Below are 26,568 nucleotides of genomic sequence, written 5' to 3'. Positions count from 1 at the left end.
TAAAAAGGATGTCTATGAAATGGATTTCACTTCTGCTGATACAATTGAGTTGTTACTTTACCTGTGGAACTTGTGGAAAAGTGCTGGTGTGGCCAACAGAATATAGCCATTGGATCAATATAAAGACAATACTAGATGAACTTATTCAGAGAGGTCATGAAGTGACTGTTCTAACATCTTCAGCTTCCATTCTTATTGATCCCAACACACCATCTGCTATTAAATTTGAAGTTTATCCTACTGCTCTTACTAAAGATGATTTTGAGTTTCTGTTCATGAAATGGATTAGGAAATCTGATGATCTGCCAAAAGATACATTTTGGACATATTTTTCAGTAGTACAAGAAATCGCTGGGGAATATTCTGATTGTATTCAAAGGCTCTGTAAAGATGTAGTTTTCAATAAGAAACTAATGATGAAATTACAACAATCAAGGTTTGATGTCATTCTTGCAGATGCCATTGGTCCTTGTGGTGAGCTGTTGGCCGAGCTACTTAAAATACCCTTTGTGTATAGTGTCCGGTTCACTTATGGCTATACATTTGAAAAGTATAGTGGAGGGCTTTTAACCCCTCCTTCCTATGTACCTATTGTTCTGTCAGGATTACAAGATCGAATGACATTCTTGGAGAGGGTGAAAAATATGATATATGTGGTTTATTTTGACTTTTGGTTCCAGACATTTAATGAGAAGAAGTGGGATCTGTTTTACAGTGAAGTACTAGGTAAGTCATGTTTTTAGTTGGTAGAATGAAGTCTTGACTTTCTTTGTGTCTTTGAATTTGAGTTTGTGTAAGTAAGAAGAGAGAGGAATTTGGTTTTTGTAAGTAAAAAATGAAATAATCTATCAATCTCACAAATATTTTAGGAGGTTTCTATTGTAGAATCAGTTAGTAGAACCTGATGGCCCATCACAATGACAACAGACACCTGAAAGTTGGAAACTCAAGAATTAAGACAGTTAGAATTTCTTTAATTAATTACATATCTATTTTAATGTACTTTTACCTTTAAGAAGTCATTACAAACCTCAGTGAATGTCTGGATGATAATAGACGTGTAGATTGAAGAGTGACACGTTATTTCTAGCAAAACTGTCTATGTAGCAAAAAGCCGTTGCCACTGAGTCGTTGTTGACTCACAGAGATGCTATAGGATAAAGCAGAACTACTCCATAGTATTTCCAAAGAGCTGTTGGTGGATTTCAGCCACTGACCTTCTGGTTAGCAGCAGAGCTCTTAACCACTGTGCCACCAGGGCTCAAACTATCTATGTAGCATTGGAAAAATAACTTCTTCTATAGCACAATTTTCTTATTCATTAATAGAAATATTTTTCCATATTACCTTCTGAGGATTCCTTCTCCGTTGAGAGATATAATGGCTCTATCCCAGATTCAACAATTTACAGTTTGTCTACAATATTTTATTAAGCTGCTAGCCAAATAGCTGTAATCCAGAAAATATAATTCTGCACAACTTGTTTCTAGTGAACACTAACGATTCCAAATTTTTTAGTAAGTGCTTATAACTCATCTTTCTCACAGGCCTATCAAGTTTCTGAAGGGTTGACATACAAGTTATTAATCTGTATTCTTTGAAAACTATGTCTCACTATTTAAAAAAAAAATCACATCTATTTCCATAATTGTATTGAAAATTTTCCAGTTGTTAACTGCAAATAGTTTTATTTGTTAATAAGATATTATTCAGCTCTTAACTTGAACCAAATATAGTAGTTGATACTCACAAAACCTCACAGTTTAGTTGGAAAACTGAGTGTCAAGGGACTGACTTGCTAAATTGTAGAAACTAGACTTAGTACTTCTGGGAAAGGTGTTTCCATGGCTGTGGTAGGATGATTGGGGAGCTCAAATTCTAATTGTTTGCATTTTTGCATCTGTTACTTTTGCAACTTTGTTGTTGTTCTTGGGTGCTATCTAGTCAGTTCTGACTCATAGTGACTGTGTGTACAACAGAACAAAACACTTGTTATGCTTGAGTGCATTGTTGCAGCCACTATGTCAATCCATCTTGTTGAGGGTCTTCCTCTTTTTCACTGACCCTCTTTTCCACCAAGCATGATATTCTTCTCCAGGACTGATCCCTCCTGATAACATATCCATAGTATTCAAAAAGCAGTCTCGCCTTCCTTACTTCTAAGGAGCATTCTGGTTGTATTTCTTCCAAGACAACTTTAGAGAAACCAAATGCATATTTAATTCTACAGTGGCTTAGGTTTAATAACTGTTTATGATGGTGAATATACTGATGTGACATTAGAGATCTAAGTCTCCTCTCACACTCTTAAATAACTTTGTGTGAATTATTCCAAGCTCCCTTCTGAAAATTTCTCTGATACCCAGGTGACAATTTTCTCAAGTTACCTCCACCTTTTGTTTCTCTTTTCTTTTCAGGAAGACCCACTACTTTATATGAGACAATGGGGAAAGCTGAAATATGGCTCATTCGAACTTACTGGGATTTTGAGTTTCCTCGCCCAGTTTTGCCACATTTCGATTTTGTTGGAGGGCTCCACTGCAAACACGCCCATCCCTTGCCTAAGGTAAACGTGTTACTGTTGGTTCTGTATTTTCAATTGAAATGATTCTACGGAATTTTTAAAAGAGAATGTATACATTTTCTCAAACAGATGAACCTGGATGAAATACTTAAATTTTGTTGTAAGGATTTAGGCTTTTCACCAGTATTGTAGCTTAGAGGCAGACCATTCCTAAACAATATAAATGGGTGAGCATAAATGGGTGCTCCCAACAATGTTTGCAGCCAACCCAAAGTTTTTTTCTTCAGTGCCTTGGTTTACAGCATTGAAACCATTCAACATTTGAAAACCCAAGTTTTTACATCTTTGAGAATAAAAGGAACTGTTTAGCATATCTATCAAAGGAAGTGTTTTCTGCTGTATATCAACCCTATAGTAAAACTCTGTTTCTGTATTAAAAAGAAAAAAAGTTGCCTTTGAGTCGATTCTAACTCATAGCAACCCTATAGGACAGGGTGGAACTGCCCCACAGGTTTACAAGGAGTGGTCGACCTTGAAACTAATTTGAACTGCCAACCTTTTGGTTAGCAATTGAATGTTGAACCACTGTGCCAGCGTAGCTCCGGCTCAGTATATAGGTATCTATATCACAGCTCCCAGATAAAAAGAAAAAAGAAAATGTGTACTGTGCATCTAATAAAGATAATAAATTCTGTGTACGTAATAAAGATCAACCAATTTCTACCAATTTTTTTCTGAAAATTCTGTTTGTTCAAAATTACAAAATAATTTGTCAGCATATAGAATAATATACCTTATGAAGGAAAGGAAGAAACCAATATATTTTAAATTAATATTACAACTTTAAGACATAAATAAAAAGCAATCATTCTTTATTGCACTAGTATACAGTCTATTAAGAGATCCATTTTGTCTACCTTCTTATTGGCAGCAACATAAAACTCAGATCTTATTCAAGGATTAAAAGTCAAAACTTATGTCCAGTGCAAATTGTTTAGGCTCCATGTAATATCTTTTGTAGAGTTCAAAAGTTGTTGTATGATTAATCATAATTTTATGCGATCTAATCTTATTGGGGAAATCCTGGTGGCATAGTGGCTAAGTGCTACGGCTGCTAACAAAAGGGTCAGCAGTTTGAACCTGCCAGGCGCTCCTTGGAAACTCTGTGGGGCAGTTCTACTGTCCTATAGGGTCGCTATGAGTCGGAATCAACTCGACGGCACTGGGTTTGGTTTTTTTTGGAATCATATTCAGGAAAAATTTTCCTATTCATACTAAAGGAAAATGACAGTGTTAGGAGGAGGAGGAGGAAAAGGACAATGAATAGTGCCACAATAGTTAAAATATTTATAGTAAATGTTATCTAAATTGCAGAAAATATATGAACATTTCAATATGTAACTACAAATGTATATTCATGGATTGTAAATGGAACTCTTATGACTATTTCACAGAAATTCCAAACTAAAAGCTTTATTTATTTATTATTAGAGATTCTTAACATCTGGACATTTAAGGGTTATTTTAGGGGAATATTTGGGAAACTATGAGAAAGTTTAAGGTGTGACATACAAGGGTTATGTAACTTAGAGAAATATGGAAATACATTCATCACCACCATAACTAATTTTTCTTTGTGTTCATAGTTAGGAAGTGAAATACTAATGACTCCCAACTGAAAGAACTCTTCAGAAAACTTTCTGGAATAAAAACATGTGATTTATTAGAACATGACCAAATAACTGTCATTGTGTTGATTCCAAATCATGGTGATCCCATGTCTATCAGAGTAGATCTGTGCTCCATAGGGTTTTCCTTGGCTGATTTTTCAGAAAAAGATCACTGTGCCTTTCTTTTGGTGCATCTCTAGGTGGACTTGAACTTTCAGCCTTTTGGTTAGCAGCTGAGCACAGTAATCATTTGCACTGTGCTGAGACTCCAGTGGAAATATAACTGTATGGAATTAAAACTGACTTAAGACCCTGCTGTGATCCCTCCTTCCAAGAATGTATATTAGCAATTAATAACTGTAAATGAAGAATCAGGATTCCTCTCACTACTGTGTAATAGCTTAATTTCATTTCTAGCTTCCACAAGGCACATACATAAACAAATTTACACAAATATACATCATAGAGACCATAGACTGCATATCACACATCTCCTTCCAAAGGAACTGACTGATTGATTTTGTTAAAAAGCAGCCACTATTCTGATAATTTCAATCAATACTTGAAGATCCCTGTGTGATGCAAACCTACAAAACAAAAGGTTAGCAGTTCCACCCTACCAATGGCACTCAGAAGAAAGGTCCAGAGATCTGCTTCCATGAAGATTACAGCCAAAATATCCTATGGCACTCAGTTCTACCTGTAACACTTCGGGTTGTGATGAGTCGGAATCGGCTTCACAGCAACAGGTTTGGTTTTGGTTGTTACTGCTGGATTTTTTCTCTTAAGTTTTTGTCAACAAATTGATACATATTGTTCAATATTTTGTTGCTGTTTCATGATGAAGCAATTTCTTCCTTCATAGGAGATAGAAGAGTTTGTCCAGAGCTCTGGAGAATATGGTGCTGTGGTGTTTACTCTTGGGTCAATGGTCAGTAACATTACAGAAGAAAGGGCCCACACGATTGCATCAGCCCTTGCCCAGATTCCACAAAAGGTAGATAAAGTATCTTAATGGTGAGCAAGTACTTCACTAGTCTGTTCAAGTCTGTAAAGGCTCTGATTATAGAAATTTTCTGCAGGAAGGTAAACTATCACGACAACAGCAATTTTTCTCAAATTTTAGCCTGAAAACAAAAATTTTGGTGTTAGATGTTAATATGATGTCTTTTAAACTGATAATTACTTTAGCAATAACATTGTAATGAGAAATACATATGTTTCATAGTTGCAGTGTGAAGTTTTGGCATTATAATGATGTTGTAGCCAGGTATACAGGAATCACTGAATTCTGTCCTGTCATTTGCTCCTCTTTCTTGCAGGATTCCTGAGGTCGCTATGCTTACTGCAGACATTATCAGAAAAGAGTAGAATTTTAATTTGGTGATTAGAATACTAGGTCAGATATAAAAGTAAAAAATATTTCACAAAACAACAAAGTCTGGGGAACATGACACTCTAGACAGAAGCACCATGCCATTCCTTTGCAGCAAAAACCTGAAAAAAATAAGTAAAACAGATACAAACACCAATCCTGAAGCCCTAAGCATTGAAGACAAGATAAAGAATTTGATCAAGCACGAAATGCAATAAGAATTTGACAGAGAACTTAGAATGAGGAGTTAAGGAGAGGAGGGCCCCTACCAGCTAACATGGTACTGATTTGTCACCTTAGACTATAGCCGCCAAGGAACACAGACTGGAAGTTCAAAAGGCAACTTCATAGAGTTCCTACCCGGAGACAAAGAACCCTGTAACCAGGGATACGAGCATCCACCCCACACTTCTTTCTTCTAGTTGGCCTCTACAGCTTTTCTACAGGCCACTGTCACTCAACCAGAGAAACACCAGCTCACTGCCACCCAAGTCCACCCCACCCTCACAGGTCAGCACCTTCAGCACCATTTTTGTTGTTGTTGTTGTTTTTGCTTTCTTTGTTTGTTTTTTCTCTCACCCTTACTTCTTTTCCCTTCTCCTGGACCTCTGACCCTGTGTGCAGTCCCTGTCACTTCTGTAAGGGCTGTACCACACCGTTCAGCCAGAGAACCACCAACGAGGCCTCTCTAGTTCTATGCCAGCTTCACCAGCCGGTCTCTTGGCTACATTTTTTTTTCAGTTTCTTCTCTCTCTCTTCCTTCCTTTACTTTCTCCTTCCCACTTAACCCTGTACACTGCCCCTGTCCCTTCTTAACAGGCAATGGTCCATTCTGCCCCCAACAGCCAGCTCCTTTACTGCCATATTTTGTTTCGTTTGTTTGTTTTTGTTTCTTTTCTCTCTCTCTCTCTTCCTCCCTTCCTTTCCTTTCTCCCTTCCATCTAGCCCTGAACACTGCCCCCCCTTCTCGACGGGCTACCCTGAACCACTCAGTTAGCGAACCTCTGGCACATGGTCTCCATGGATCTGCACCTCCCTCACAGGCCAGCACCCTCAGCACCACATTTTCTTATTTTTCTTTATTGTTTTCTTCCTTTTTCCTTCTCTCTCTCACCTAGGCCTTGTGCTGCCCCCACCTCTTCCTGAAGGGCCATGTCACAACACCCAGTGAGAGAGACATGAGTAAACTACCACCCAATTCCATTACACCTCCAATGGCCAACTGCCTCAGCACCATATTTATTTTTGTTGTTGTTGAATTTGCATTATTGGGTTTTATTTTTTTGTTGTTTTTTCTCTCTCTTTCTCTTTTTTCCTTTCCTTTCTCCTGCCCACCTACACTCTACACCACCCACAACCCTTCATGATAGTCCAAGCTACACCACTCATTTAGAGAGCCACTGACACATGGTTCCCCCAGGTATGCCCTACCCCATGCACCAAATCTTTCCACAACTCCATTTTATTTACTTTTTTTTTTGCTTCTCTCTCTCTCTCTTCTTTCTGTCACACACTTAGCTTCACACATCATATCCTCTCCCTTCTTTGCTGCCTGTCTACACTGTGTGCTGAGCACTGTGCACCTGTGGGGCACAAGGATATTCACCCAAACCTTGGGCCCTAACCCATAAATGACTCATACCCTCCCAGCCTCCCCTGCTGGATCTGCCCTGTTGCACTATAGCTGAGTGACTGATTCTGCTGATGGCAAATTTAGGATAATTCTAGTAAAACAGACATTAAGGGAATATGTAAAAACCAAATCAAAATTACAAGAATTATTAAAGGGACTCCTTCAGTTAGAGAATCAACAACAGCAGACAACAGCTTGAATCTAGGACACAGGACAGCATCAGTCAGATAGCAACCTGGGTAATAAACTCTCAAGAATACAACAAAATTAAAATATTTACAACATGGAACCAGAGTGGTCAATCTGTAAAAGACAACATCAGAACAATGAAAAAGAGAACAGGTAGTGTATGTATACAGTTTTCAAATGGAGAGGAAGTCAAGGCAATTCAAGAAATAAAAGACTGGTTTAAACTTAGGAAGGTAGGAGTAAATTTGAAGATAACCACAAAGAAAGTTAAGAAATCTGCTCGTAAAAATAAAGCAGAAAAACATAAAGTCTCAGTAAACACAAAATCTACAAAAAGTAAAGAAATAAAAATCCAGAAACAAAAGGAATTCAGCCTAGCACAGTAAAAGCAACAAAGAAAACTTTAGCACTACAAAAAAAAAAAAAAAAGGCCCTCTGAAATGATAGCGATAAACTCACACCTGTCGATAATCACACTAAAAATAAATGACTTAACTGCACTGGTAAAGAGACAGAGAGAGTGAAAGAATGGATTAAAAAACGTGACCCAGGAATACACCGACTATAAGACACACACCTTAGAAACAAAGACATAAATATATTAATAATCAAAGGCTAAATATATGACAATACATATACATATATACATGTATATGAAGCAAACAGCAACCAAAAAGAGTAGGACTGGCAATCTTAATCTCAGGTAAAATAGTGTTTAAAACAAAAGCTGTCATAAAAGACAAGAAAGGATATTATATAATGTTGACAAAGACTATCTACCTTAAGGATATAAGCAAAAAATAAATATCCGTGCACCCAACAACAGGGCTTCAAAATACATAAAACAGACTCTAACATACTAAACTGCACTGGGTCTGGGTCTGGGTTAACATACTAAAAAGAGAAAGTGACAGTTCCAAAATAATGGTAGGAGACTTCAACATACCACTCTCGGTAAAAGACAGAAAATCTAGAAATAAACTAAACAAAGATACAGAAGATCTAAAGGCCACAATCAATCAACTGGACCTTGTAGACATACATAGAACTATCCACCCAACATCAGCAAAGTACACATTCTTTTCCAATGCACATGGAACATTCTACAGATTTGACCGTATCTTAGACCACAAAGCAACCTTCAACAGGTTCCAAAACATTGAGATAATACAAATCATCTTCTCTGATCACAATACCAGAAAAGTAGAAATTAATAACAGGGAGAGCCAGGGAAAAAAATCACATACAAGGAAACTGAATAACATCTTGCTGAAAAACCACTGGGTAATAAAAGAAAACAAAGATGGAATCATAAAATTCCTAGAATCGAACAAGAATGAAAACAGATCATAGCAAAAATTTTGGGACACAGCAAAGGCACTCCTCAGAGGTCAATTTATAGGAGTAGATGCACACATGAAAAAAAGAAGAAATGGAAAAATCAAAATACTAGCTACACAACTCGAACAAATAGAAAGAAAACAGCAAAAGAAGCCCAGAGCCACCAGAAGAAAGGAAATAATATGAGATCAGAGCAGAAATAATTGATATAAAGAATAGAAAAACAATGCAAAGAATCAACAAAACCAAAAATTGGTCCTTTGAAAGGATCAACAAAATCAACAAACCATTGGCCAAACTGACAAAAGAAAAATGAGAGGAAGCAAACAGTCTAAATAAGAAATGAAATGGGGGACATTAAAACAGACCCAACTGCAATAAAAGGGAATATAAAAGAGTACCATGAAAAACTGTAATCCAGTGAATTTGAACTCCTATGCACTGCTGATGGCAATGTAAAATGATGCAACCATTTTGGAAAACTATAGGGAGCTTCCTTAAAGAGCTAGAAATACAAATACCATACCATCAAACAACCCCACTATCCTACAGAAATAAACCCTGTCATATGAATAGACATATGCACACCCATGTTCATTGCAGCATTAAGATGTATATATCCATTAACAGATGAATGGATGAAAAAACTATGGTACATACACACGATGGAATGTTATGCAACAATAAAGAACAATGATAAATCTGCAAAAGATCTCACAACATGTATGAATCAGGAGGACATTATACTGAATGAAATAAGACAATCACAAGAGGACAAATACTATTTGAGACCACAATTATACAAACACGTGGAAAGGTTTACATGGAAAAAGAAACAATCTTTGATGGTTAAGGAGGAGGGAAGGAATGGCAAGGGAAAAACACTAACTAGAAAATAGATAAGTGGTAACTTTGGTGAAGGGTACAACAGTACACAATACCAGGGGAGTCTGCACAACCTGACCAAGTCAAAGTCATAGAAGCTTTATAGACACAACCAAACTCCCTGGAGGACTGAATTACTGGGTTGAGGGCTGGGTACCATAGTCTCGGGGGGACATCTAGCTCAATTGGCATAAGACAGTTTTTAAAGAAAATGGTCTATATCCTACTTTGTTGATTGCAATTGGGGTCTTAAAAGTTTGCTAGCAACCATCTAAGATGCAACAGATCCCAGTTCACTGGGGCAAAGGAGAATGAGGAACACCAAAGACACAATGAAAACAGCCCAAGAGACAAAAGAGCCACATAAACCAGAGACTTCGTCAGCCTGAGACTAGAAGAACAGATGGTGCCCGGCTACCACCAACAACCACTCTGACTGGCAACATAGTAGAGAGTCCCTGAAGGAGCAGAAAAAATGTATGGAGAAGAACACGAATTCATGTAAATAGACAACTTAAGGGTCTTACTGAGGCTGGAGGAACCCTTGAAGCCATGGCCACCACACACTCTGTTAATCCAGAACTAAAACCATTCCCAAAGCCCACTCTTCAGACAAAGATTAGACTGGACTATAAAACATAAAATAATACTGGTGAACAGTGCACTTCTTAGTTCAAGCAGATATAAGAGACCAAATGGATGGCTCCTGTCCGGAGGCAGGATGAGAAAGCAGGAAGGGACAAAAGCTGGTTGGATGGACACGGGACATCTGGGGTGGAATGGGGGAGTGTGTCATGAAATTATAGAGATTGCAACTAGTGTAACATAACAATATGTGTATTAGTTTTTGTATGAGAAATTAACTTGAGCTATAATGTTTTTTTTTTATAAACATCCACCTAAAGCACAATAAAAAAAAAAAAAAGAAAGATTCATTGTGTTAGGCAAATTTGCTACAAAAGACCTCTTTAAAGTGTTGAAAAGCAAAGATGTCACCTTGAAGACTAAGGTGCACCTGACCCAGCCATGATGTTTTCAATCACCTCATATGCATGTAAAAGCTTAACAATGAATAAGGAAGAGCAAAGAAGAATTGATGCCTTTGAATTGTGATGTCAGCAAAGAATATTGAATATACCATGAACTGCCAAAAGGACAAGATCTGCTTGGAAGAAATACAACCAGAAGACTCCTTAGAAGCAAGGATGATAAGACTATATCTCACATACTTTGGACATGTTATCAGGACAGATCAATCCCTAGAGAAAGACGTCATGCTCAGTAAAACAGAGGGTCAATGAAAAAGAAGAAGAACTTCAATGGGATGGATTGACACGATGGGTACAACAATGGGCTCTAGAATAACAAGGATTGTGAAGGTAGCACAGGACAGGGCATTGTCTTGTCCTGTTGTACATAGAGTTCCTAAGAGTTGGAACCAAGTGGACGGCATCTAACAACAGCAACAACATAATTTTGAATTTCTATTCATGGAGTAAAGTATTTTATCTTAATAGGTGCTGTGGCGATTTGATGGCAAGAAACCAGATAACTTAGGACCCAATACCCGACTCTATAAGTGGATCCCCCAGAATGACCTCCTTGGTAAGATCAGAGAACAAATACAGAAAATAGGAGTAACAGTCAGAGGGATCATAGTTCAAGAGAAAACTAAGTTTTCAGCATTCATTACAGAAAAACTCAAAAATGAAGCATAAGTTTTTTATATTTATTTTCTTGTTCTGGTGGAAAAAATTATGAAATATAATAACTGGCATTTTATTATATATAGTCATAATCCTTCAGGCCAGAAACATGGTATCTGTTACTTCAGGAGTAATCACCTTTTGTTTGGAATTTTCTAATAGCCTTCTGAATCACCGCTCTGTCCCCTAATATTCCCACGTCATACCTATGCTTTCCACAGCTACAGAGAGACTTCAAATGGAGACGAACCCTCCCTTAGAACCAATGACTCTCCATTTTCTATAGGAAAACATCCAAAATTTTCATCATGAACTGATAAAATATTTCATGACAAAGGATTCCCTTCCCTTCTTCTGAGGCCAGTACCACCATCATCACACTTCCTCCTGCCTTGGACACCCTACATATCAGACTCAGTCTTTTTCTCACTGTTTCTCTGAGAGAATATGCTCTGATGTGTCCCCCCACCCTTTTTTTTTTCTCGTGTTGTTACTTATATCTAAAATATTCTCCTTCGGTTTATCCATCTGGCAATCTTCTATTCATTTTTCAAGTCTCCAGGCACACACCATTTCTCCCCCGAATCCCTCACTTATTGCTCCAGTAGACCTACTTGCTTGCTGCTCAGAGATCTAAAAACAATTTAAATATAGTTTTATGGGCAAGATAATCTGTTTCCCAGAAATCATTGTCTTATTGAGTTTCTTGTATTTCCCATTTTATTTCTAAGAATTATACTGAATAATTTTGCTAAGTTTCACCCATTCCTAGGTCATCCAAAGACCAAAGCTTTTATAACTCATGGTGGAACCAATGGCATCTATGAGGCTATCTACCATGGGATCCCTATGGTGGGCATTCCCTTGTTTGCTGATCAACCTGATAACATTGCTCGTATGAAGGCCAAGGGGGCAGCAGTGAGCCTGGACATGAACACAATGACAAGTACAGATTTGCTCAGTGCTTTGAAGACAGTCATCACTGACCCATCGTGAGTGGTTATAATAAATTTTCTGTTTGTTTGTTTTTTGATGATGTTGGGGGAATGATATGTCAGAGGTTTGAGGAAAATGGGGAGATTTTGAAACAACCAATAAGGAAAATGAGAGGAATCACTCTCGTTGGAAATGGAAGAATTATGAGATGAGAAGAAATTTGAAGTAGGGACCACGACTGTTAGTAAAAATACTACTCTGCAGAGTGGTGTGACGCTCTCAGCATGCAATTCCAAATGTTTTAAGCTATTCTAAAATCGTTACCCTCACGTGTCTGTCAGGTTGTCTTACCGTGGGGGCTTGTGTTTTGCTGTGATGCTGGAAGCAACGCCACTGGTATTCAAATACCTTCAGACTCACCCTGGCAGACAGGTTTCACTAAACTTCAGACTAAGACAAACTAGGAAGAAGGACCCCGCAGTCTACTTGTGAAAAGAATTAGCCAGAAAACCTTATGAATAGCAGTGGAAAGTTTTCTGGTATAGTGGCAGAAGATGTGCCTCTCAGGTTGGAGGGCACTCAGAACACGGCTGGGAAAGAGCTACCTCCTGAAAGCAGAGTCCAATTTAATGATGTGGATAGAGTCAAGCTTTTTTGGAATCTTCATATGCTGATGTTGCATGATTCAAAATGAGAAGAAACAGCTGCAAACATCACTTAGTAATTGGAACGTGGAATTTACAAAGTGTGAGTAGAGGGCCAGTGAAAAAGGGGAAGACCTTTAACAAGTAATATACAACAATAATAAAATGGTTTATTTCTTGTAAATCGGCATGACATAATCAACCTCAAATTTCTATGCATTTACTGCTTCCCAAAATTTCTAGCCTGATAATTTCATCCCATCACTAGAAATGGTAAAAAAAAAAAAAAAAAAAAAAATAGGGGTGAAAATATACACAATTAAAACCATGAAAAATGTGGATATCAAACTGTCATGGACTGAATTATGTCCCCCCAAAAATGTATGTATCAATTTGACTGGGCCATAATTCCCTGTATTTTGTGATTGCAATTTTATGTTAAAGAGGATTAGGGTAGAGTTGTAATTTTATTTAAAAAAGGACTAGGGTGGGATTATAACACCGTTACCAGGTCACATCCTTGATCCAATGTAAAGGGTGTTTCTCTGGGTGTGGCCTGCACCAACTTTTATCTCTAAGCTAACAGAAAGTGGGGACCTCATTTCACAAAGAAAGAGGTGCCAAGAGCAGAGCGTGTCCTTTAGACCTGGGGTCCCTGTGCCTCGGAAGCTTCCAATCAGGGGAAGATTTATGACAAGGAAACCTTCCTTCAGTGCGAACAGAGAGAGAAAGCCATTCCCTGGAGTTCATGCCCTGAATTTGAACTTGTAACATTCTAGACTGTAAGAGAATAAATTTCTCTTTGTTAAAGCCATCCACTTGTGGTATTTCTGTTATAGCAGCACTAGATGGCTAAGACAGAAACCAAAACCATTGCCCCCATAAATGTATGCAAAGCCTTAGTTCTTCTGTTTATGATTATTTTTGTCTTGTTTGGAAGAATTGTAAAATGAAAAATTGATTGTCTTGAAAGACACATATTGGAATTGTTGTTACCAGGTTTTGTAGAGTCATTTCCAACTCATAGCTATCCTTTGCACAACAGAAGGAAACACTGCCGGATCCTGCTCCATCCTCACAATCATTGCTATGTTGGAGCCCAGTGTTGCAGTCGCTGAGTCAGTCCATCTCATTGAGGTTATTGCTATTTTTCAAAGACCCTCTTTTTTTTTTTTTTTTAACCAAGCATGATGTCCTTCTCCAAGGACTGGCCCCTCCTGATAACCTGTCCAAAGAATATGAGATGAAATCTCACCATACACACTGCTAAGGAGCATACTGGCTGTATTTCTTCCAAGACAGATTTGTTTGTTCTTCTGGCAGTCCATGGTATATTCATTATTCTTTGCCAATACCGTAAATCAAAGGCATCAATTCTTTATTTGGTCTTCCTTATTCATTGTACAGTTTTTGCATGCATATGAGGCAATTGAAAATACCATGGCTTGGGTGAGGCACAACTTAGTCTTCAAGTTGATGTCTTTGTTTTTCAACACTTTAAACAGAACTTTTACAACAAATTCGCCCAGTGCAATATATTATTTGGTTTCTTTCTTTTTTTTTTTTTTACTTTTTATTGTGCTTTAAGTGAAAATTTACAAATCAAGTCAGACTCTCATAAAAAAATTTATAAACACCTTGTATTGCTCTTCCCCTAATGAGACAGCAAACTCCTTCCCTCCACTCTCTCTTTTCATGTCCATTTGGCCAGCTTCTGACCCCCTCTACCCTCTCATCTCCCCTTCAGACAGGAGATCCCAACCTAGCCTCATGTGCCTACTTGATCCAAGAAACTCGTTCTTTACCAGTATCACTGTCTATCCCAGAGTCCAGTCCAATCCCTGTCTGAAGAGTTGCTTTGGGAATGGCTCCTGTCTTGGGCTAACAGAAGGTCTGGGAACCATGACCACTGAGGTCCTTCTAGTCTCTGTTGGACCATTAAGTCTGGTCTTTTCAGGAGAATTTGGGGTCTGCAACCCACTGCTCTCCTGCTCCCTCAGGGGTTCTCTGTTGTGTTCCCTGTCAGGACAGTCATCGGTTATAGCCAAGCACCATCTAGTTCTTCTGGTCTCAGGCTAATGTAGTCTGCTTTATGTGGCCCTTTCTGCCTCCTGGGCTCATAATTACCTTTTATCTTTGGTGTTCTTCATTCTCCTTTGCTCCAGGGGGGGTTGAGACCAATTGATGCATCTTAGATGGCGGCTTGCTAGCCTTTAAGAACCCAGACACCACTCTCCAAAGTGGGATGCAGAATGTTCTCTTAATAGATTTTATTATGCCAATTTATTTAGATGTCACCTGAAACCATGGTCTCCAAACCACCACCCCTGCTATGCTGGCCTTCGAATGTTCAATTTATTCAGGAAGCTTCTTTCCTTTTGTTTTAGTCCAGTTGTGCTGACCTCTCCTGTATTGTATGCTGTCTTTACCTTCACCTAAAATAGTTCTTATCTACTGTCTAATTGGTGAAAACCCCTTTCCCTCCTTCCCTCACTTCCCGCCTCTCGTAACAACCAAGGAATATTCTCCTCTCTTTTTAAACTATTTGTTGAGTTCTTCTAATAGTGGTCTTATATAGTATTTGTCCTTTTGCAACTGACTAATTTCATTCAGAATAATACTTTCCAGATTCCTCCATGTTATGAAATGTTTTACAGATTCATCATTCTTCTTTCAGTGCATAATATTTCATTGCATTAATTTACCGTAATTTATTTATCCATTCATCCGTTCATGGGCACCTTGGTTGCCTCTATCTTTTTGCTATTGTAAACAGTGCTGCAATGAACATGGGTTTGCGTGTATCTGTTTGTGTAAAGGCTCTTATATCTCTAGGTTATATTCCAAGGAGTGGGACTGATGGATCGTGACTCGAAGTTTTTTTTTATGGTAGTTCTATTTCTGGCTTTTTAAGGAAGCGCCAAATCAATTTCCAAAGTGGTTGTATCCTTTTACATTCCCACCAGCAGTGTATAAATGTTCCAGCCTTTCCACAACTTCTCCAACATTTGTTATTTTGTATTTTTTGGATTAATGCCAGCCTTGTTGGAGGGAGATGGAATCTCATTGTAGTTTTGAATTGCATTTCTCTAATGGCTGATGATCACATTGCCTCATGTATGTGTTAGCTACCTGAATGTCGTCTTTGGTCAATGGTCTGTCATATCCATTGCCCATTTTTTAATTGGGTTATTTGTCGTTTTGTAGTTGAGTTTCTGCAGTACCATGTAGATTTTAGAGATCAGACGCTAACCGGAAATTTCATAGCTAAAAACTTTTTCCCAGTTGAAGGTAATCTTTTTACTCTTTTGGTGAAGTGTTTGGGTGAGCATTGGTGTTTCATTTTTAGGAATTCCCAGTTATCTGGTTTCTCTTCTGCATTATTAGTAATGTTTATGCCATGTATTAGGGCTCCTAATGTTGTCCCTTTTTTTCTTCCATGATCTTTATCGTTTTAGATTTATATTTAGGTCTTTGATCAATTTTGAGTTAGTTTTTGTGCATGGTGTAAGGTATGGGTCTTGTTTCATTTTTTTGCAGATGGATATCCAGTTATGCCTTCACTACTTGTTAAAAAGACTGTCCTTTTCCCCATTTAACTGTTTTGGGGGCTTTGTCAAAGATCAGCTGCTCACAGATAGATGGATTTATGTCTGGATTCTCAGTTTTGTTCCATTGGTCTATGTATCTGTTGTATCAGTACCAGGCTGTTTTGACTACTGTGGTGTGGTATAATAGGTTCTAAAATCAGGTAGAGAGAGGCTTCCCACTTTCTTCTTCTTTTTCAGTAATGCTTTACTTATCCAGGGCCTCTTTCCCTCCCATATGAAGTTGGTGATTTGTTTCTCCATCTCATTAAAAAATGTCATTGGAATTTGGATTGGAATTGCATGTATTTATAGATGGTTTTTAGTAGAATAGACATTTTTACAATGTTAAGTCTTCCTATCCCTGAGCTAGGTATGTTTTTCCACTTATGTAGGTTTCTTTTAGTAGTGTCTTGTAGTTTTCTTTGTATAGGTCTTTTATATCTGGGGTAAGATTTATTCCTATGTATTTTATCTTCTTGGGGGCTACTCTAAATGATATTGATTTGGTGATTTCCTCTTCGATGTTCTTTTTGTTGTTGTAGAGGAATCCAACTGATTTTTGGTATGTTTACCGTGTGTCTCAATATACTGCTGAACTCTTAGTTTCAGTAGTTTTCTGGAGGATTCTTTAGGGTTTTCTGTGTATAACATCATGTCATCTGTAAATAAAGATGCTTTTACTCCTTCCTTACCAATCTGGATGCCCTTTATTTCTTTGTCTAGCCTAACTGCTCTGGCTCAGACCCCCAGCACAATGTTGAATAAGAGTGGTGATAAAGGGCATCCTTGCCTGGTTCCTGATCTCAAGGGGAATGCTTTCAGGCTCTCTCCATTTAGGATTTTTGCATCTAAGTTCGTAATGGATATAGGTCTATAATTTTCTCTCTCTCTTTTTTTTTTTTTTTTTGGTGTCTTTACCTGGTTTTGCTATCAAGGATATACTGGATTCAGAGGCTGAGTTTGGGAGTATTCTGTCCTTTTCTGTGTTCTGAAATATCTTTAGTAGTAGTGGTGCTAATTTTTCTCTGAATGTTTGGTAGAATTCTGCAGGGATGCCATCAGGGCCAGAGCTTTTTTCTGTTGAGAGTTTTTTGATTAACTTTTCAATCTCTTCTTTTGTTATGCATCTATTTAGTTGTTCTACCTCTGTTTGTGTTATGTTAGGTAGGTAGTGTGTTTCTAGGAATTCGTCCAATTCTTCTAGGTTTACAATTCATTAGAGTACAATTTTTTGTAGTAATCTGATATGATTCTTTTAATTTCAGTTAGGTCTGTTTTAATATCGCCTATCTCATTTCTTATTCAGGTTATTTGCTTCCTCTCCTGTTTTTTTCTTTTGTCAGTTCGGCCAATGGTTTACCAATTTTGTTAATCTTTTTAAAAGAACCACCTTTTGGTCTTGTTAACTCTTTCAATTGTTTTTCTGTTTTCTATTTCATTTAGTTCTGTTCTAATTTTTATTATTTGTTTTCTTTTGGTGCCTGAGGGTTTCTTTTATTGTTCTCTTTCTATTCATTCAAGTTGTAGGGATAATTCTTTGCTTTTGGCCCTTTCTTCTTTTTGTACGTGTGCATTTATTGATATAAATTCACCTCTGAGCATTGCTTTCACTGTGTCCCAAAGGTTCTGATAGGAAGTATTTTCATTCTCATTGGATTCTATGAATTTCTTTATCCCATCCTTAATGTCTTGCATAATCCAGTCTTTTTTGAGCAGGGTATTGTTCAGTCTCCAAGTGTTTGATTTCTTTTCCCTACTTTTTCTGTTTTTGCTTTATGCTTTTATGGCCTTATGGTCAGAGAAGATGCTTTGTAATATTTCAATGTTTTGGACTCTGCTAAGGCTTGCTTGATGACCTAATATGTGGTCTATTCTACAGAATGCTCCATGTGTACTAGAAAAGAAAGTATACTTTGGCTGCTGTGGGGCGGAGTGTTCTGTACATGTCTACAAGGTCGAGACGTTTGATTGTGGCATTTAGATCTTCCGTGTCTTTATTGAGCTTCTATCTGGATGTCCTGTCCTTTACCAAAAGTGATGTGTTGAAGCTTCCTACTATAATTGTGGAGGTGTCTATCTCACTTTTTGTTGCTGGTAGAGTTTGTTTTATGTATCTTGCAACCCTGTCATTGGGTTCAAAAATATTTAATATGGTTATATCCTCCTGGTATATTGTCCCTTTAATCATTATATAGTGTCCTTCCTTATCCTTTGTGGTGGATTTAAATTTAAAGTCTATTTTGTCAGAAATTAATATTGCCACTCCTGCTTTTTTTTTGACTGTTGTTTGCTTGATACATTTTTTTCCATCCTTTTTTTTTTTTTTGAGTTTTAGTTTGTTTAGGCGAGTCTCTTGTAGGCAGCATATAGACGGTTCACGTTTTTTTTATCCATTCTCCTGCTCTCTGTCTCTTTATCAGTGCATTTAGTCCGTTAACATTCAGCGTAATTATGCATAGATATGAGTTTCATGCTGTCATTTTGATGTCTTTTTTTGGGTGTTCTTGACAGTTTCTTTTTCCCACTTAATTTTTTGTGCTGAGTAGTTTATCTTTGTATATTGCCTTTTCCTCTTACTCATTGTTGTTTTTTTTTTTCTGTTGAGTCTCTCTATGTTTTTCTTGTATTTAATTTTTATGAGTAGGATAGTTCAACTTCTATATGGTTACCTTAATATTTACCCCATTTTTCTAAGTTTCAATCTAATTTTTATTTCTTTACATGGCCTTGTCTTCCTCTCCATATTAATGATCTATGACTACATTTCTTACTCCCTTTTTATTATTTTAATATTGTCTTCTTTCCCATAATGACATTGTTGTTTCCCTGTTTTGAACATTTTATTTTCTTGATTTAAATTGTGATTTCCCTTTCTGCGTTAACATCTGATTGTACTGTCCAGTGTTTGAATCTTGGATACCTGATATTATTGATTTTCTGACCAAAGAACTCCCTTTAGTATGTTTTGTAGTTTTGGTTTGATTATTACGAATTCCCTAATATTCTGTTTATCTGGAAATGTCCTAATTTCACCTTTGTATTTGAGAGCCAGTTTTACTGGATATGAGATTCTTGGCTCTCAATTTTTTTTCCTTCAATTTTTTATATAAGTCCTCCCTTTGTCTACTTGCTACATGGTTTCTGCCAAGTAGTCCAAGCTTACTTTTATTGAATCTCTTTTGCAGATGACTTTTCATTTACCCCAGCTGCTCTTAAAATTCTCTCTTTATCTTTGGTTTTGGAAAGTTTGAGTATAATATGTCTTGGTGACTTTCTTTTAACATCTACCTCATGTGGAGTTCAATGGACATCTTGAATAGATATGTTCTCATCTTTCATGATACCAGGGAAGTTTTCTGCCAGCAAATCTCCAACAATTCTCTCTGTATTTTCTGTTATCCCTTCCTGTTCTGGTACTCCAATCACTCGTAGGTTATTTCTATTGACAGAATCCCACATGATTCTTAAGGTTTCTTCATTTTTCTGAACTCTTTTTTCTGATTTTTCTTCAAATATATATCTTCAAGTGCAGAAATTCTGCCTTCTGTTTGCTTTATTCTGCTCCTGTGACTTTCTATTGAGTTGTCTAATTCTGTAATTTTATAGTTAATCTTCTGAATTTCTGATTGCTGTCTCTCCATGGACCCTTGCACCTCATTAACTTTTTCATTATGCTCTCTAATAACGTTTTTAATTGCTTCAACTGTTCTATCTATGTGTTCCTTGGCTTATTCTGCGTATTGCCTGATCTTCTTCCTGATATCTTGAAGAGTTCTGTATATTAATCATTTGAATTTTGCATCCAGTAATTCCAGGAAGGCACCTTTTTCCAGAAGATTCTTTGATCCTCTTTTTTGAGAGCTTGTTGAAGCAATCATGGTCTGTTTCTTTATGTGATTTGATATTGACTGTTGTCTCTGAGCCATCCATAAGTTATTGTATTAGTTTATTTTATATTTGCTTTCTGTATCCTACTTTCTTACTTTGTTTTGTTTTGATATGCCCAGATGGGTTGCTTGAGTGAGCTAGCTTGATTATTTTCACCTTTGGAGCTCTGATGTCCTGTCGCCAGATGGCTAGAGCTGATATCAGGTATGTGTGCTTATGAGTCCACTCACTTTTCTTGTGTGGATTCAGCTCAGGTGTCCAGGTAGCTAATCATCAAGTGTGTGGTACAGGCTCTGTCCTACAGTCTTAGAGGGGCAAGGGTGTTTGGTGTAGGCACCAGTATCTGGTTGAAGCTGGGGGTCATGCTCTGAACAAGGCAGGGGGCTGAGAACCATCTCCCCAGCATCTCTGAGGAAAGCACATCCCTGTTCCCTAAAGCATACAGGTGGGTGGCTTTTGCAAGTTACCTCTATTGCTGTTTCTACAGTGTCATGTCATAGCACTTTGGGATTCAGAGTTCAGAAACCATATGCCTTTATTCACATTTCTCCCTTGATCATAAAGATTTTCAACAGAGAAACAACCAACTACAACTGCAATGCCTCAAAGTGAAATGTTGAGCACTATCCAACATGTAAAATAACAATACTAACAAGAAAAACAAAAATAATAATAGCAAACATTTACTGAGATTCTACTACATGATAGAAATAGTTCTAAGTATTCTAAAACACAATCCATTGTTCTTCACAATAATCAGATAAAAGAGGCACTGATCCCATCTACTCCATTTTAACAAAGAGACAACTGAGGCACAGACAGAATACATAACTTGCACAAAACAGGCAGGAAGTGGGTGTCAGAATCAAGATTCATACCAAGACAACCCACTTTCACTCATTTAACTATTCAAACATTGATGTAAGGTCAATACCAATTCCTGGCCAACACTAACTCCTGCTCAGTCCTGCCTGGGCATGTGCCTGGACCTCATGATAGACCTGCCTCCTATTTCTGGATAATGGTGCTATTTTTAATCTTGTACACCTGGTCCTTTAAAAATTTCTTACTGGGCGATTCAAACCCTCCACTCTCAAGTGAGGGTCTTTTGCTTTTCTTTTTCTTTTTTTGCTTTAAACTTAGCTCTTTTAAATCTCTTTCCCAAAAATACATGTCCTCCCCAAACTTCTATATTTCCTTACACATTGAAATCGTATATATTTAGCAAAATCTAGTTTTTTTAGCCCGTAAACTAAAATGCCTAAAATCATCTCAGAGGAAAATAATATATATTTCTTCCAGTATAATGTGGCACACATTTTTACCACTGGCATGAAAATTTCACTTATTTACCTTTTATGATTTATTCTCTAAGTTGATGCTTATTTGACTTTTCTTCAGCTATAAAGAGAATGCTATGAGGTTATCAACCATTCATCATGATCAACCTGTTAAGCCCCTGGACCGAGCTGTCTTCTGGATTGAGTTTGTCATACGCCATAAAGGAGCCAAGCATCTTCGTCCAGCCGCCCTCAGCCTCACCTGGTACCAGTACCACTCTTTAGATGTGATTGGGTTTCTACTGGCTTGTGTGGCAATTGTTACTTGTCTTGTCATAAAGTGTTCCTTGTTTGGTTATCAAAAGTTTTTTAAGACAGAAAAGAAGAAAAAGAAGAAGTAGGTCTCTTTAAGGCCTAAGACTAATAGGGATGATAAGTGAGAGCATTACATTTAATTCAACCATTGTGGTTCAACTTGTGGAAAGATTCTTCCCCACAAATTTTCAAGAGCTGAGCCTTTTCAGCATTCCTCAGAAATTTTACCCTTGATTAATTGTTAAGATGTTAGTTAATCCATTCTTCTCTAAGGAGGAATAATCCTGTGTATCTTTTGATGAATTCCTCCTCAATGTTCCTCTTGAAATGGACAGTTCCATTCATCAGTTGGATTATATTCAAGGTATTATTTTCATTTTGTAAATCCAGAAAAAATTCTACTCTGGTGATGTCCTATATATAATTTCATACCTGGGAAACAAACTAAAACTCACTTGAGCCTCAACTTATTGATTTGAAAAGATCAGGAAGCCTGATGTTTTCACCGTGAATTTTCGGAAATATTTTCTACATATATAATGTTCATTCATATGAAATACATGTATCCCTCGTGAACCTTAAAGCATTTCTTCATGTAATTTTCTTTCTTTCAGAAGCCCTGAGTAGTTTCAACTGACTTCCTACCCAAAATTGTGCAATTCTGTAAAGTCTTTAGTTAGAAAGTCTGAAGATATTTTTCCAACCAACCTTGAATGTATTTGAGTAATTATTCTCCCTTTATTCAATGACCCTGTGTAGTTGGATAGTAAGGCACAAAATAAAAGGAGAGAGTAGTTCACTTTATTAGGAATCATAGGTGGGGCCCAATACGTTTAGTCCAATGCCTCTGGATTATAATGTTAAAAGATCCTGTAATAAGATCTTTCATTTTGGGCCTTAACTTGTCAATTCACATACTTTAATAATTAGGATACTTAGGAGAGAAAAACCAGAACTCTATACAAATGTTTTATATAGATTCTTCCCTGAACCCCATTGAAAAAGTAAATTGCAGATAGAATAAAGAGTCACGTTCTGTTATGTGCAACATTTTTTACAAACTTTGCATTAGAAAATATTTGAAATGGCAGAAAAGGTCTCCAAATTTGTCTTTGAATATCAGTAATCAGAGCCTTTGGAAGCAGAACAAACAAATCACAGAGAAGAAGAAAAAAGAAAAAAAATTCTTTGTGATTTCTTCTGCCAGATAAGAGAATTTTAAACATTTGGGTGGAAAAAAGGCATATTTAGCATTTTTGATACCTGGAAATTTTTATAAAATTCTTCTATGACAAGCTAGGGGTCCCTGGGTGGCACAAACCGTTAAGTGCTTGAGTACTAACTAAAAGGTTTGTGGTTTGAACCCATCCAGAGGTCCCCTGGAGGAAAGATTTGGCAATATGTTTCTGAAAGACCACAGGCCTGAAAACTCTGTGGAGTACTCTGCATATTTGGGGCCTCAATGAGTTGGATTCTACTCCACAGCAACTAGTTAGGTTTGGGTTTTGGTTTCTATATGACAAAGATATTTTCAGTAGTAATAGTAAGTGAAATTAATTATGATAATAGTGGACAGAAAAATGAAATTAATTTTGATAATAATGGTCAATGAATATTTTCTTTTATTAAACTTATCTCTTTCATTAAACTTTGAATCATGCCATTACAAAGAAAAAGTATCACATTACAAAAATGAAGAAAGTAATGGGCTAATGATTTTTCATTACATTAATGTTTGTTTCTTCTTTATTTTTAAGTGGGAGGATACCTTATCCCTACACATTAGTCTGAGACAATAATGTAGCTCTACGTATACTAAAAAAATACTACCTATGCTAAATTCCTATTTCTGCTTTCAAGAAGTAACTTGTGCACATTTGTTAATGACTCTGCCTACATTGATTCTCTTTGCAATTCTTAGACCACATACCAGATATATCAACCTATATCTACTCAAGGATGATTAAAGTATCCTTTTATCCATCTTAATTTTGACAGTTTTTTTTTACATAAGGCAACATACATATAGTTAGGAAAAGCCATAAACATGAAGGTACATTTGGAAGAAAGTCATAAAAATCCCACAATATATTAAATTCCACAAATTACAATATTTTCCACGCCATTGTTTCCTCAGGATTGTCCCAGCAGCTTTCAAATTTCTCAGCAGTCCAAAAAATTTTAATGCAAATACAAACTTCAAGTAGCCACCTAGAATCACAGAATGAAGGTAACTTTCATCACTTTTACCATCTCTGTGCTAGTATTATTTATTTCAAATCTATTGTTTAAAGACAGGAATATGCAAGCATCACAGTGGTTGGAGACAAAAATCAATGATTATGCACTTAATCTTCAAAAGAATACAGGAAACTGAGTCTATGTTGGAGACTGACAGTATGATCAAGAGTTTCTGAATTAATTTCTATCTAAAATGCAATATTTATTAAAGGATATGTCATACAAACTTACTAATCACAAGTTTCATATTTATTCTTAAAACCCAACAATTATATCAGTAATCATTCAATAACAATAATAAAGAAGGGAGGGAACTTGGCAGAATATGTCATTCCAGTGCTTTCTCTTGATAAGGCTTAACATTAAATAAGCTGGCAAAGAGAAATGTTTCGAGGGTCCAAATTAAACAACAAAAAGCTGAATTTGGAGCTGAGATGAAATAACCCCAAAACTGGCACAGCAGACAATATTTAAATTTTTCTCATGTACGGTCATCTTAAAAACTTTTGCACCTTTGGTCACAGCATTAGGGTGAGTTTCAGATGAGTGAGAAGCATAGCTTCCCTTTGAAAACAAAGTGTGTGAAAGTGGGGTATATAGAGATCAAGTAATAGATTCCTGACAAAGGTCAACTGATAGTAGGTTCATGGGTCTGCAGTCCCACTTGTGGTCCTCAAATGTATAATCAGAATAATAATAGGTTGGCTTTTGGGTGAATAATAGCTAGATCAGTCTTGGTCCACGAGAGTACATTCTGTTCATACCATTCCATCACCACTCTGTTTGTACACCTAGCAAACCAGAGGTAGAGTGACCAATGATTTGGTGCCATCCCTATGGTGGGTGGAGCCCTGGCGGCATAGTGGTTAACAGTTCAGCTGCTAACGAAAAGGTTGGCAGTTTGAATCCACCAGCTGCTCTCTGGAGCCCTGTGGAGCAGTTCTACTCTGTCTTAGAAGATCACTATGAGTTGGAATCCACAGGACAACAGTGGGTTTTTTGTATGGTGGCATTAGTTTTTCTAGTTCAAAGTATACGAAAATGTATTGCATAGAATCAATTGCAAATCCCTCATTATTAACTTGGTTGACCATCTTTTTGTATATGTTAATATTTTTATTTCTATAGGATTTAATTATTTCTCATTATGATTGGTTATTTTATGATGTCTGCTGCTATTGTGATAAAATCTATAATATTTTAGGATTAATTTTTGCTAACATTTAGGAAACCCATTGATTTCCAATATTATTGTATTTGAACTTCTTACAGAACTTTTAATAGAGTATTATAATTTTTCATTGGTTTCTTATAAATTTTCTCAATAGACAACCATATTATCCGCAAGTGAGGACAAATTCTTCTCCTGTGTTTTAGATTTTATTCTTTTCTCATATTATTCTTGACTTTTGAATTGGCCAGTACTTTCAATATGATACTGAATAGTAAGACTGACAATTAAACAGTGTTGTCACATTCTTGACTTTTATGATAATAAGCCATTAGGAAAAAGAACAAACCTCAGCAAATTTTAAGTAATTCATACATGTGCTTAAACAGATCAATTAGTATATATGTGTTTTTAGTTGAAAACACATATCTCCTTCTGACCTCAGCCTTATTTAATCATTTTAGTTTTGATTTCTTCTGATGTTGATCACATCATACACTTTAGTTAAACAAATCATGATAACCTCCCTTACCTATGCATATGTCTTTGTATATGGAGAAAGAAATGAAAGGATGCACATGAGGTAATCAACACCAGTCACTGGAAGGTGCTGCTGCATGCTGGTTGGATAGGGAAGGGAGGAAACTGGAGGTAAGCCAAAAGAGTAGGTAATTTTTTTTTTTAAAGTGCATTTTACAGAATTATTATACTTTATGTAAAATTAAATGTCTGCATGTATATATTCACTTTTTAAAAAGATTTATCTTCTGTTGCTGTTGTTTAAAATAGACACAACTATACACCATTTCAACAGTTTCTACAACTACAGTTCAGTGACACTGATCACTTTCTTCGAGTTGTGCAACCATTCTCACTCTCCTTTTCCACTTTGTTCCTTCCTGTCCTGGATTGAATTGTGTCTCCCAAATGTGTGTGTATCAATTTGGCTGGGCCATGATTTCTGGTATTTTGTGATTGTGCAACATTATGTCATCTCATATGATTTTCCTATGTGTTGTAAATCCTGCATCTATGATGTTAATGAGGAGGGATGGGCAGCAGTTTTATTGATGAGGCAGGACTCAATCTGCAGGATAGGATTGTGTCCTCAGCCAGTTTCTTTTGGGGTATAAAAGAGGCTAGCAACCAGAGAGACATGGGGACCTCATGCCACCAAAAA

The 26,568-nt window shown here is 36.8% G+C and overlaps 1 pseudogene; it reads left to right on the top strand.

Annotated features, from left to right (window-relative positions):
- The window catches only part of LOC100665991 (UDP-glucuronosyltransferase 2B31-like), a 129,242-nt pseudogene extending 107,026 nt beyond the window's left edge, over positions 1-22,216 (top strand).
- The last annotated feature ends 4,352 nt before the right edge of the window (positions 22,217-26,568 follow it).

Source organism: Loxodonta africana, chromosome 5, assembly GCF_030014295.1.
Source record: "Loxodonta africana isolate mLoxAfr1 chromosome 5, mLoxAfr1.hap2, whole genome shotgun sequence".
Lineage (NCBI taxonomy): Eukaryota > Metazoa > Chordata > Mammalia > Proboscidea > Elephantidae > Loxodonta > Loxodonta africana.
The sequence above is the reverse complement of the archived record's forward strand: the minus strand, read 5'-3'. Positions and strand labels throughout refer to the sequence as shown.